Genomic DNA, 11,685 nt, shown 5'->3' with positions numbered 1-11,685 from the left:
GAATTATCCCAATTATTCGAAATTACTGCTATCTAGCACTTTGTGACTTTATAACATATGCCGTGCCTTTGCCCGAAAAACCGCAAATTAGACTAATTGCAACTACAAATGTTATGTGCATAGCCTTTTACTTCGCAACAGCTTTTGAGCCCCCCCCAAGTTAAAATGTATAATTACGGGCCTGGCTTAGTGCTTGCTGGCTGGACAAAAGTTCCGTCTTTTATCCAATGAATCTGTTCTGTAGTGACAGTTTTTAGTGGTGTACGGCGTTGCACCCCCTCGTTTTCGGTAGCCGCGGGCTAATTTTACAGAAATACAATTTGAATAGACGTTTCAAAGGCGTGTTTCTTGTTCGGTCATTGCATGCAGACGAACGGATTTGGGAATCTTATGTTACAATTTTCCCACGAAGAGATTATGGTTTACCGCTGTGACCAATGTCATTATTGTCATCGAGCATTTTATTGAAATGAAAGTTCAAAAAATATGAAGATGAAAATTAGCAAAGTAACACAACATCACTGAAACAAGTCATTGCGGAATATGATATTGCTTGAAGCATTTGACATGCAGACCGACATCACATTTGTTGCATCTTGTAGTAGTTTTTGCATGACAATAGGCGCATCGAGTTGCGTGGTAAAATTATGCTAAATACAGTATAACCTTTCTCATTAAGCCTACATAGCCTACCCATGCGACATAGCCTACCTCAATCGAATATTTTTATTCCCACTAATACAGTGCCTACATTGTAATTCTTATCTCAACAACTCAGCGTTCTGCCATTGCTTTAATGATGGTGTTCACTGTTCACAAAGAAAACAAAAAAAATTATCTGAAATTATCAGTAAATTACGATAATTATGTTATTGTTCTTAAACAAACACGACTAATTTGATAAGCTTGATGGATTTCACATTATGCACATTTTTACTACCGTACCAATAACGCTTAAGATTAGGCTACTGATCAATTTTTAAGCATTTTGCGTTTTTTGGAATTTTTTCAATTATTGCTGACTTTGCTGTAAACAGCCCAGCAGAAAGCAAAATGCAAAGTTTGGAATTTGTTATGGTGTTTTCATTTGATTTAATTATTTTGCCTACTGCACGTTAGCGACAGTGTAACTCAATTGATAAAAGCATCCAACTGGTAACTCAAGGTATAATTATAAGCACGGCGGTTACCTCAGTGGTTTGATTCTGGATCAAGAGGTTGAAGATTCGATACCCACTGCCGCTACTGCGATTCTATTTATGCATAACTTACAAAAAGTTTTGTCCCTTTACAGTAGGTACTTTACAGTAGGCTATATTATGTTTGATTTTTCGGCATGTTGATGAAAACAGTTTGTGATGCATGGGATGGGGCAGTGTTAATCAAGAAAAAAAAAAACTATCGTTACCGTATCGGCGATAATTTATCGTTTATCGTTATCGCTTAACTTTTTTTGATTTATCGTTATCGCTTTAGGCATGTTTCGTTTATCGATTATCGTTATCGCTTAACTGAAAAATGAGTTATCGCGCCCAACAGTGAATAATGCACATCAATATCATTGGACAATTAGATATTATAACTACAAATTGTAACCACAATCAAGTGATGGCATAATTTCAAATAGCCTAAGCCTATTCGCAGTCTTGCGTGAACCACTACTCGTAAGCTTGCGAAACGTTTGAGCCATCTTCGCGGGTTCCTCGCGCCTGGGAGCGTTCAAACCAGTGCCGGTCTTTGAGGTGTGCAAACCGTGCGATTGCACAGGACCCGCAAATTAGGGGGACGCAATTTACTCAGAAAATGCAGTAATTTTTGTCATTTCCAATGAAAAAAATTCAATTCGATTCACAAGTAAGTACCGGTATCCTTAAAGTCAGTTGCGGCTTTAGGAATTAGCAACAAGAAAACATGGAGACTTAGCTTTATTTCCGAAAAATGCCAAAGAAAACATGATCTTATCCTTTTGCTATGCCACTGGACAGCACCACTTTACAGTTAATATTCATACCCAAATTTTTGTTGAACGTGCTCTTAGAATGCACCAAATTCAAAGTAATTTTTCAAAATTTTTTAGGGGAAGCCCCCCAGACCCCACTCCGCTGGGTGTAGCCTTCCGCGAACACGTCAACCCCCCTCCCCTTTCAAAATACTTAGCTACGCTACTGAATTGGATCATTTTCATTGGGGCTCGCAAAGCACATTCCGCACAGGGCCGGAAATACCCTAAGACCGTCACTGGTTTAAACGTTTAGGGTATTCTATGAAAATGTTCACCTTACCAAACCCACGCTCTGCGTTTGTTCGAGCTGTTAAAAATGTCGCAGAGACGTCATTCGGCTTGTAGGCCGATGAAGGTTATCCCATAGGCCATAGGCCACTATAACTTTGAATTGATTGTAAAAACTTCGTATTGTTATTCGTAGGCTATTAGCCTAAAATAAACTAAAACGTTTAAACGCTCTCAGGCGCGAGGAACCCGCGAAGATGGCTCGAGAAGTTCGCAAGCTTACGAGTGGTGGTTCACGCAAGACTGCGAATATTTGAATTTATGCCATCACTTGATTGTGCTTACAATTTGTAGTTATAATATCTAATTGTCCAATGATATTGATGTGCATTATTTTTGTTTTGTGTAGCCTACATGCTAGCCAAGTTAGGCTAATGCACAGTACGGCAGCAGTCGTTTATTTTTGTTCGTTCATCATGTAGATTTTTTGTGTAATAGGCAATGAACTTATGAAATATTAATGCTTTTGTCAAAACATAACAAATACCATTTTAATAAAACGATCAAGTGAAAACAGCCAGTGCAAAACAAACATTCTCATGCAGTAACAAGGCACTGTTCAATACAATGCAGACAACATAGTTAGCCCTTCAGTTGGACGGGCAGATTTCGAGTTTCACATCCCGTAGTGTCAGGTCAAGACAGGGGTGTTGACAGGGGGTCTAGGTGGTACTTTTAGACCCGGACCCGGAATATTTAAGGGACCCAGATTTAAAAGATTCCCGCGACTTCAAACATTATCAACCTTAACCACAAATATTTAGTGAAATAACTCAAAACAAGAATTTCAAAATAGACAGGCTAATAGGCTACTTGTTTAAACTCAAAAACTGAAATGGCACAGATAAGAAGATTTGCTATCCCTATTTCTGCACTAAAAATTAGACCAAAACCGCTTTTCAGATTGAAGCAATCAGCAAATGTTTGACCTAGGCCCAAAAACTTTTCCCAAATCAAATTGAAAACTTTCTGACCGTCTGCATTAACTTTGCAGTAAATTCTCTTATGGTGAGTCTTGCCCTAGAATGACCAGTGAAACATCAATGGAATCGAAAAGTAATAGCCTACTCTTCTTCTTCTATCGAGTCTTCTAAAGTTCGTTGTTACACCACAGATTGACACATTCTTCCGCAACGGAGTTATACACTGACAGGTTCCACCTACTAGGCCTACACCACGTGGCAAGCCGAGGGCAAACAAGAAGGTGGTCCGCTGTTTGGGGCTCTGTGCCACAGGTAGGCTACATGCAACTGGGCCCATGTCCTAGCCCCACTCCACCATTGCAGACTTAGTGCGTCCAACACCGGTCGGAGTCGATTTAAGGTTTTTCAAGGAGCCCCACTCCACCATTTGCCCAAGGAGCGTTTGCTCCTGGGGAGAGGGACTCTGATGGTGGGACTTTCATTTCAGTGTATGATAGATCATTTTCGAGTTGTTGTTTCCATTGCTTAAGTCTTGTGTCTTCTTTTGTTGAGGTTAGTGGCTGGACGTGTGTTATAGGAAGCTTTTTATTGATTTCAACCGGGTTTGTGCAACAGTTTTTCCATATGTTTTCATCACATGTTTGTTTTAGCTTTTCGTTTTTTTACTTATACTCTAGCGCCATGTGACAAATAAAAGTTCAAAAAAGCAACCACTAGATAGAGATAGCAAGGTTTGCGGTTAGGAAAGTTTTAAGATTGCGCAAGATTTGTTAAACGATTATGCTTAAATGACATCAATCAATCAATCATTTTATTTTTCGTCATTAACGCGTCCGGGACGAAAAAGATACTTATCTACAAAAATCGATATAAACCTACCACAGGGATATCTAAAGAAGGGGATGCGAAGGCTCACAGCGATTGCCTTATTCTTATGACACTACCAGGGCGGTAGTTTGAAGCGCGTGAAACATGCGGTTCTTTTCAAAATTACATTTGTTTGTTTGTTTGTTTTTCATATCTTTACCCTGCATTGCGGGAAAGCGGATTTGAGCGCTATGCATCGGTGTACGCCTTCCGACGTACACCTGACCCACGCTGCAGCCGAAGGCAATGTCTGTTTCCGGTTGTCTACTCTACTTATTACTGAAATTTTGTACTACCCATTAGGCCTACTCGAAATCGATCACTGGGTAGAGGCAATTATCGTAAAGTTTCTTGCCCAGAGAAACAACAGTAAGTGCGAGTGGCTGGAGTCGAACATGCAGGCTCTCGACTGCGAGCCCAACGCGCTAACCACTCGGCAACTGCAGCCTACATAAAGTTTTGTAGTGCAGCTGATGCAATAAGCTACAGAAGACAGTTAGCAAATGTTACGTATAGAGCATATTCAAAAAATACTTGCTCACAAAGACAGTTGAAAAGTTACCTGTAAACTGTTTTTCTTAACAAAGCCTGTGCAGTTGGCCAGATGTAAAGCAAGTAGGCTACACAGTTAGCTGAATTAACAAGCAACCATGAGCATGCAGTGAGTATCCAGGCTTGATGATAATAGCGCAATGCAGGTTATAACAAAATTTATTAAAACTACTATCGGTGCTAATGGTCATTTTACGGTAAACAGAGATTATTTACGATAAACAGAAGCCCTTCTTCTGTCAGACGTATTAAAAGCCTTCATATCCCCTTCTCTAGATATCCCTGACCTACCAGCACGTTAACGTAGTTTGTACACAACCTTTATATTCATAACATTGTCGATAAAGGGGGGCCAGAAAATAGATTGGTACCGGGCCCGAAAAACCCTGTCAACGACCCTGAGTTAAGATATCCCTGATTTAATGTAGTATCAATCAAGTAAAGGTAAAGGTCCCATTCTCAGATACTGAGCTTTGGGGAATGAGAAGATAAGGTTCTCATTATACTAAGCCTTCGGCACTAAGGAGAGTAGGGTGGCCAGCTCCTTTCTCTCGGCTGCCTTTACTGCAGCAATTACGCCCACCCAAGTTTATTACACCCTGGGTAGAGGTGAGCGGTGCTTTTCAACAACTAGCTGAAGCCTGAAGTCGAACCAGGTTTGCATAATTGGTAAGCCAACGCCTTATCCGTTGTGCCATCCCACCACCATCAATCAAGTGCTAGACTATAAATACAATATGTTTATTATTAGTTCTTAAATGTTCTGATTTTATATTAACACTGTCCGATCGAGTTTCTCCCGGATAACCCAGCAAATCTGCCAAAATCTTTTTTGTCGCAATACTATTGTGTGGATATGCGTGGAATCTGGCAACGCTGTGGTATGGACATGTGTAAATCACTAAGAATCTGAGATCCGGATCCGATAATTTCTAGATATCTCAGATCCGAATTAATTTTCAAACTTTATTAAAATGTAGCCTATGCTACCTGTGGCGGCTGGTGCTGTTTGTGAGCAGTAGGGCTGCAAACGAGTTCGCGAGGGGCCCCCAGAAAATTTAAATTTGGTGCATTCTGATTTCTGAGCATGTTTTCACCCCAAATTTTGAAAAAATGCATTCAAACTTTTTTGAAAAGTTGATGTATTCCTAAGCTGTATTTAAAAAATAAACTAACAGTATTGCTTTGGAGACAAACTTTACTAGTACCGTTATTGAGCTTAATCTTGACTAGCCTAGCCGTTGCACACAAGGTTCAAGTGATTTTGAGACGCCCTAGCACTTTCTAACTTAAATATAACCTGTTGAATACCCTAACTCTACAGTGGATGCAACCTAGTTCGTACCCTGAAAAGATCGAGAGAAAAGATTAAAAAAGCCGAAGTCGCTGATTGGAGTTCCCGCAAACAAACAAAAACTCTTAGGATCATTACCGGAAATTTTAAAATGTTTGCGGAAACTCCAATCAACCCTAACCCTTTTATAATAGGAAGTGGCTGCATTACGGCGCCGTAAATACAGCCGTTCCATGCCTTTTTTTAAATCTTTACGTTGCTTTTACTGCGCATGCGTGCTGTTGCTGGAAAAAAATGCGTATATAACTTCTAAATTCAACTGTTTTTGCCAAAGAATCAGAGGCGCTTACGATGTTTTCCTGGCTCGTACTCGCAAGGATATGAGTTCAATTCCACCGAAAGTTTTTTTTTTGATTGTTAGGCTACGTATTTTTGTGGCCGTTCAGTTTAGTTTGTTACGTTTCTGGTTGGTGTTCCAGAGGGAATGAGTTCGATACTACGCGGAAACGTTTTTTTTTTAATTTTTAACTAAATTTTGACCCGAAGTGACTCAATCTTTAGGCTGCTGCATTTTTGTAGTCAAGTTTTCTTTTCAGTAGCCTACAGCCCATTTTTTTATGTCTTTTCAACTATGAGTAATAAAGTCAAAGTTTTTTTAATTTTCAATCAATCAATCATTTTATTTTTCGTCATTAACGCGTCCGGGACGAATAAGATACTAACTACAAAAATCGATATAAACCTACCAGCACGTTAACGAACGGGAAAAGGTGGCAAAACCTTGAAAGGTTTAAAACATGCCTGAATGAAAAATCATGTAGTATGCTAAACAGTAGTTAGCACGGCCACAAAACCCAATAAACAAATAGCAAAAAATAAAACAAAAACAGAGAGAAGCACACAATGACAGCCTAATGAAAAGTGTTGTGGATTGAATTTGCCAGTTCCAATATTGATGTGGATGAGCACTGAGCAGTCATAATAATAGTAATAGGATGGAGAAAGAAAAATGTCTGTTCGTCATAAGAGGATGTGACCGTGTTTGCTGAACGACGCAAAAATGTAATGCATCGTTCGGCAAACACGGTCACATCGCAAAAATGTAATGCGTCGTTCGGAAAACGCGGTCACATCCTCTTATGACGAACGGAAAATTATCCAGAGAAATTCTCAAATTCAAGAAAATTAAAAAACTCTGACTTTATTACTGTTGAAAAGAAATAAAAAATTGGGCTGTAGGCTTCTGAAAATAAAAATTGACTACAAAAATGCAGCAGCCTAAAGATTGAGTCACTTCGGGTCAAAATTTAATTAAAAATTAAAAAAAAAACGCTTCCGCGTAGTATCGAACTCATTCCCTCTAGAACACCAACCGGAGGCGCAACCTACGCGTCATCCAATCAGTTGAAGATAATCGTCGAATTTACAAGTTATATACGCACTCTTCTCGTCTTTTGCTATGAACAGGGCTGCGATTTTTTCTTGTCGAACGACCAAAAATTCTACGCTTGTTTGTCGAATAGTAATATGACGTCACAAGAGTCAGATTATAAGCGTTTGGCCGCGAGTTACCGCACAAGTTGTGTGGTATCAGAATCACTTACTTTAAGTTTTTAATCGCACGCTGGTTGAGTGATTCCATCTACGACGGCAAAAACATTGCCGTCGCCAAATCAACACACCTTAGATTGCTGCGATAATTGCCGTATGCTTTAATGTTTAATCAAACGAAATTTTATGCGCTTCTTCATCGCGTGTCACACGGCGGTAGCCCAGAGCATCACGCAAGCTATTTTATGCGCTGACAGTGCTCTTGTGAACTGTAAAAAGTTTGCCACCTTATGAATACTGGCTTAATTGTTATGCAAATCTTATTCTTTCTTCGAATGCTTATTGTTTACCGGTGTCGTTGCAAATATAAATCATCGTGAAAGAAGATACAGTTAAAAAGTGGAATTTACCTGCTATAGATTATCAAACAGATTGAAAAGTTAGTGTGGTATTTTGCAAAATTTGTAAAGAATTTTATGACGAAAACAAATCGGAATTAGAAAAGCTACCGGGTCAAGTTAAAAAAGTAATACGAAATTAGATAAACGGTTCTTCGGAAGAAAAGAAAAATAATGCTTCTGATCATATAGCATTGCGCGTTCATGAACGGGCAGTTTTGCGTCTTCAAGTATTCCAGTGACGATGCGACAGCTTCTGCTTCATCCTCCCATACAGCGTCTTATGATTCCGATTCTGACAGCTAGTTTTTTATTAAACAGACTCGTGTTTGCTCGCAGTATCTCAATTGTGCCGAAATTATGTTAGTGTAAACGTAAATCGAGGCAATCATCTCGCAGTGAGATATTAATTTGTTACCGGTACCTGGTTGAACAATTAACGCTATTTTGTGATAATTCAAAGTCGCTAGATGTCGAATTAATGTAAAACAAACATAAATTTCTTCTTGGGCATTGTTACGCAGGCAGCAATATTCGTTATTTTTGCATTGACTTCATGTCTGTAGACGTTGAATCAATGTAAAAATGATGATTTTTGCTGTCTGGGTACGCAATGTAACACGCCAGGAAAATTAAATAGATTTGTGCTGACTCGAACGTTGAATCAACCCAAAATTAACTTACTTTTCCCCCTGAGTTATTTAACGTAACAGCGTGCATATCGCTACTTTTGGAACATCACTACAAATCGAACAGTGCGGTCGTGACTGATAGACTACTCTAGTATATTTTTCGCTTCTCGTTTTTTCGATTTAACGTCTGCAGACGTTGAATCAATGTAAAAACGACAGGTTTTGCCAGCTGGGTTGTGTGCTTTTGTGAATGCAAATGCAAAATCGCTCATTACGTAATCACAGAAACCCTTTTAGTGGATGGAAGTCAAGTTGCAACCGTGTTTATCTGTCTACTATTCCTTATTCACATTGCAAAACATTTCTGCAAGCTTGGAACAACAAGTGCATAAGTCAGACATAAATACAAACTTGCAAACACGTTGACAATTAAAGTAGCCTACTTCGGTTATTTTATCTATAAAAGAAACCCGTTGTGTCGAATAGCACAAAACGTGTGTGGCGAAATGTTTGATGCCAGGCGTTGGAACTTCGATCAAAGCATTCTCCCGCAGTGTTCAAAATGGCGGCGCTGACGCCTTGGGAGTTTCTCATGTGAAGCGTCACATTTAGACCTTGCTTTGAAGTATATACCTGGCGCAAGAAAGTTTACGTAAGTCAGCACTCTTATGATTGCATCACGTGATGCCCCGTCCCCCGATGGCCCGATTGTTCCTCGACCTGACGACGTTTAGTCTTCTCTCAGTTTTTTTTTTACTTTTTTATTTTCCTTTTTTTTTCGTTTTTTTTTATTTTTTTGTAAGGCACGGCGTTTTTCGAATAGTGATGGCGCGTGTCGAGTGACCTCGTCACCGAAAAAGGCAAAAATCGCAGCCCTGGCTAAAGAGAAAAAGAAAGAAGTGCCTATAGAGTGACGTCATGACCGGTCAAATAGTGTTTCAGATTCAAAGACCGGCGCCGGTCAAATAGCCACTGCCATAGAAAAAGGTAGAAGCGACAAAACGCAGACGTTATATATAGCTTGTATGATAGCAAAGCAGGACAATCAGTTTCCTATGGCACGATCGTAACCCCTAAAAATTTTATAAGTTTAAAATTTTTTTATTACTAATTTTAATTGTTAAAAAAAAAACTCACTAGACTTTTTTTTCTCTTTGTTTTAAATTGAAAAAAATTGTTAAGGTGTTACGAAAATGCCACGGTTACGACCGTGCCATATTTCAAACTGATTGTCCTGCTTTGGTATCATGCACACTATAACCTCCGCGTTTTGTCGCTTCTACCTTTTTCTAAAAAGACATGGAATGTAAAATTTTTAGGTGTTACGATCGTGCCATAATTTATTTTAAACTGATTGTCCTGCTTTGCTATCATACACGCTACAACGTTCGCGTTTTGTCCCTTCTACCATTTTCTATACTTCTGTTATGTTTGTCATATACTGTTTTTTCGTTGTGATGGTCAGAACTAAAAACGAACTAAACTGAACGGGCACAAAAATGCGTAGCCTAACGATTGAGTCACTTCGGGTTAGAATTAAGTTCAAAAAAAAAAATTACTTTTCGGTGGAATCGAACTCATATCCTTGCGAGTACAAGCCAGACAAACATCGCATGCGCCTCTGATTCACTTGGCAAAAACAGTTGAATTTAGAAGTTATATACGCACTTTTTTTCCAGCAACAGCACACATGCGCAGTAAAAACAACGTAAAGATTAAAAAAAAGGCATGGAACGGCTGTATTCACAGCGCCGTAAATGCAGCCACTTCCTTTAAAATATTTGCGGAAGCTTCGATTGACTCTAACCCTTTTAAAATGTTTGCGGAAACTGCGATCAGCGATTTCGGCAAACTCTTAGGATCATTACCGGATACCGGAAATTTTAAAACTTTTGCGGAAACTGCGGAAGAACAGAAACTGCGATCAACAATGTTCTATTTTTTTCTTTCGATCTTTTCAGTTTGTTTGTTTGCGGAAACTTCGATCAGCGAGTTTGACTTTTTTTAATTTTTTCTCTCGATCTTTTCCGGGTACGAATTAGGTTGCACTCGTGACTAGCCTACATATCTAGCCTACATCTTATCTAAGAAGGTTTAAAGTTCTGCTTTTGTAAGAATGATAGGTGTACTTAGGAAGCCATACTTGTGTGGCAAAAGCTATAGAATACTCTTGGATCAATTTAATGTGGGAGCCATGGCGACCTTTATACACAGGCCATGGCAACGTGCAGCTTAAAATTTGACTGAAGGCCGATCTGTTAGTAGCCAAAATCGCGAGTATGATATAAGTTGATAGTTTGAGTATGTTGATAAATAGAGTCTTTGTCTATATTTTGTGAGAGTTTGAGTTACTTTTGTGCTGTTTTTACCATTCAAATAATGGAATAGATTTTGGCACTTGTACTGGAAATCCAAAAAGCGTCTGGCAACACCAGTATTTCGGAAAAGATTGTCATTTTGTCAACATAATTTTAGGAGTTTTGCAGTGATTTGGGATTCAGTGATCACACTTTGGCAATTTAAATTGTTTAAATTATCATTTAAAAGGAATATAAAGTGAATTTAGCTTAAACTTCAAAATTGAAAATACATCGGCCTTCAGTCAGCCCTCCAGTTCATACGTTGTCAAGGCCTGTGTATACAGATCGCCATGGTGGGAGCATATTCTCTATTTTTTTAATATTTTCAATACGCTTTTGTGCTTGCACAGTGCACACTAGCACATAGTCATGCGCACAAATCAAAATGATCCTTTCTTGTGTTTTACGATGAAACCAAAACCAGAAAAACTGTTTGCGGCTACCCTGCAACATTACTAACATGTTTTTGTAGCATACAGCAGCAAGTAATATTTTAACTTTGAATGCCATAAACTGAAATTGGCGTCAATGCAATATAGGTCAATGTAACGTGAAACGTAATTTTCAGAGGAGGAGGTTGTTTGGACGGAAGTTTCAAAATTGTTTTTCAGAGGTCTTAGAATGTTGTGTTGTATCCTAAAATCAGGGTTAAAGTTGAAATTAAAATTACCCTCCCCCCCGGCCTCCCCCTTACTAACGAAATCAAGAAAGTTTTTGTCTTTAACAATACATGAAACCTTTTTTTATGACAAATGTGCCCCTGCCCTCACCATTGATGTTAAAATTTAGACTAATCTAATATATAGCTTATTTTTGTT

This window comes from Aplidium turbinatum, chromosome 2 (genome assembly GCF_918807975.1).
Source record: "Aplidium turbinatum chromosome 2, kaAplTurb1.1, whole genome shotgun sequence".
Classification (NCBI taxonomy): domain Eukaryota; kingdom Metazoa; phylum Chordata; class Ascidiacea; order Aplousobranchia; family Polyclinidae; genus Aplidium; species Aplidium turbinatum.
This window is presented reverse-complemented; position numbering follows the sequence as displayed.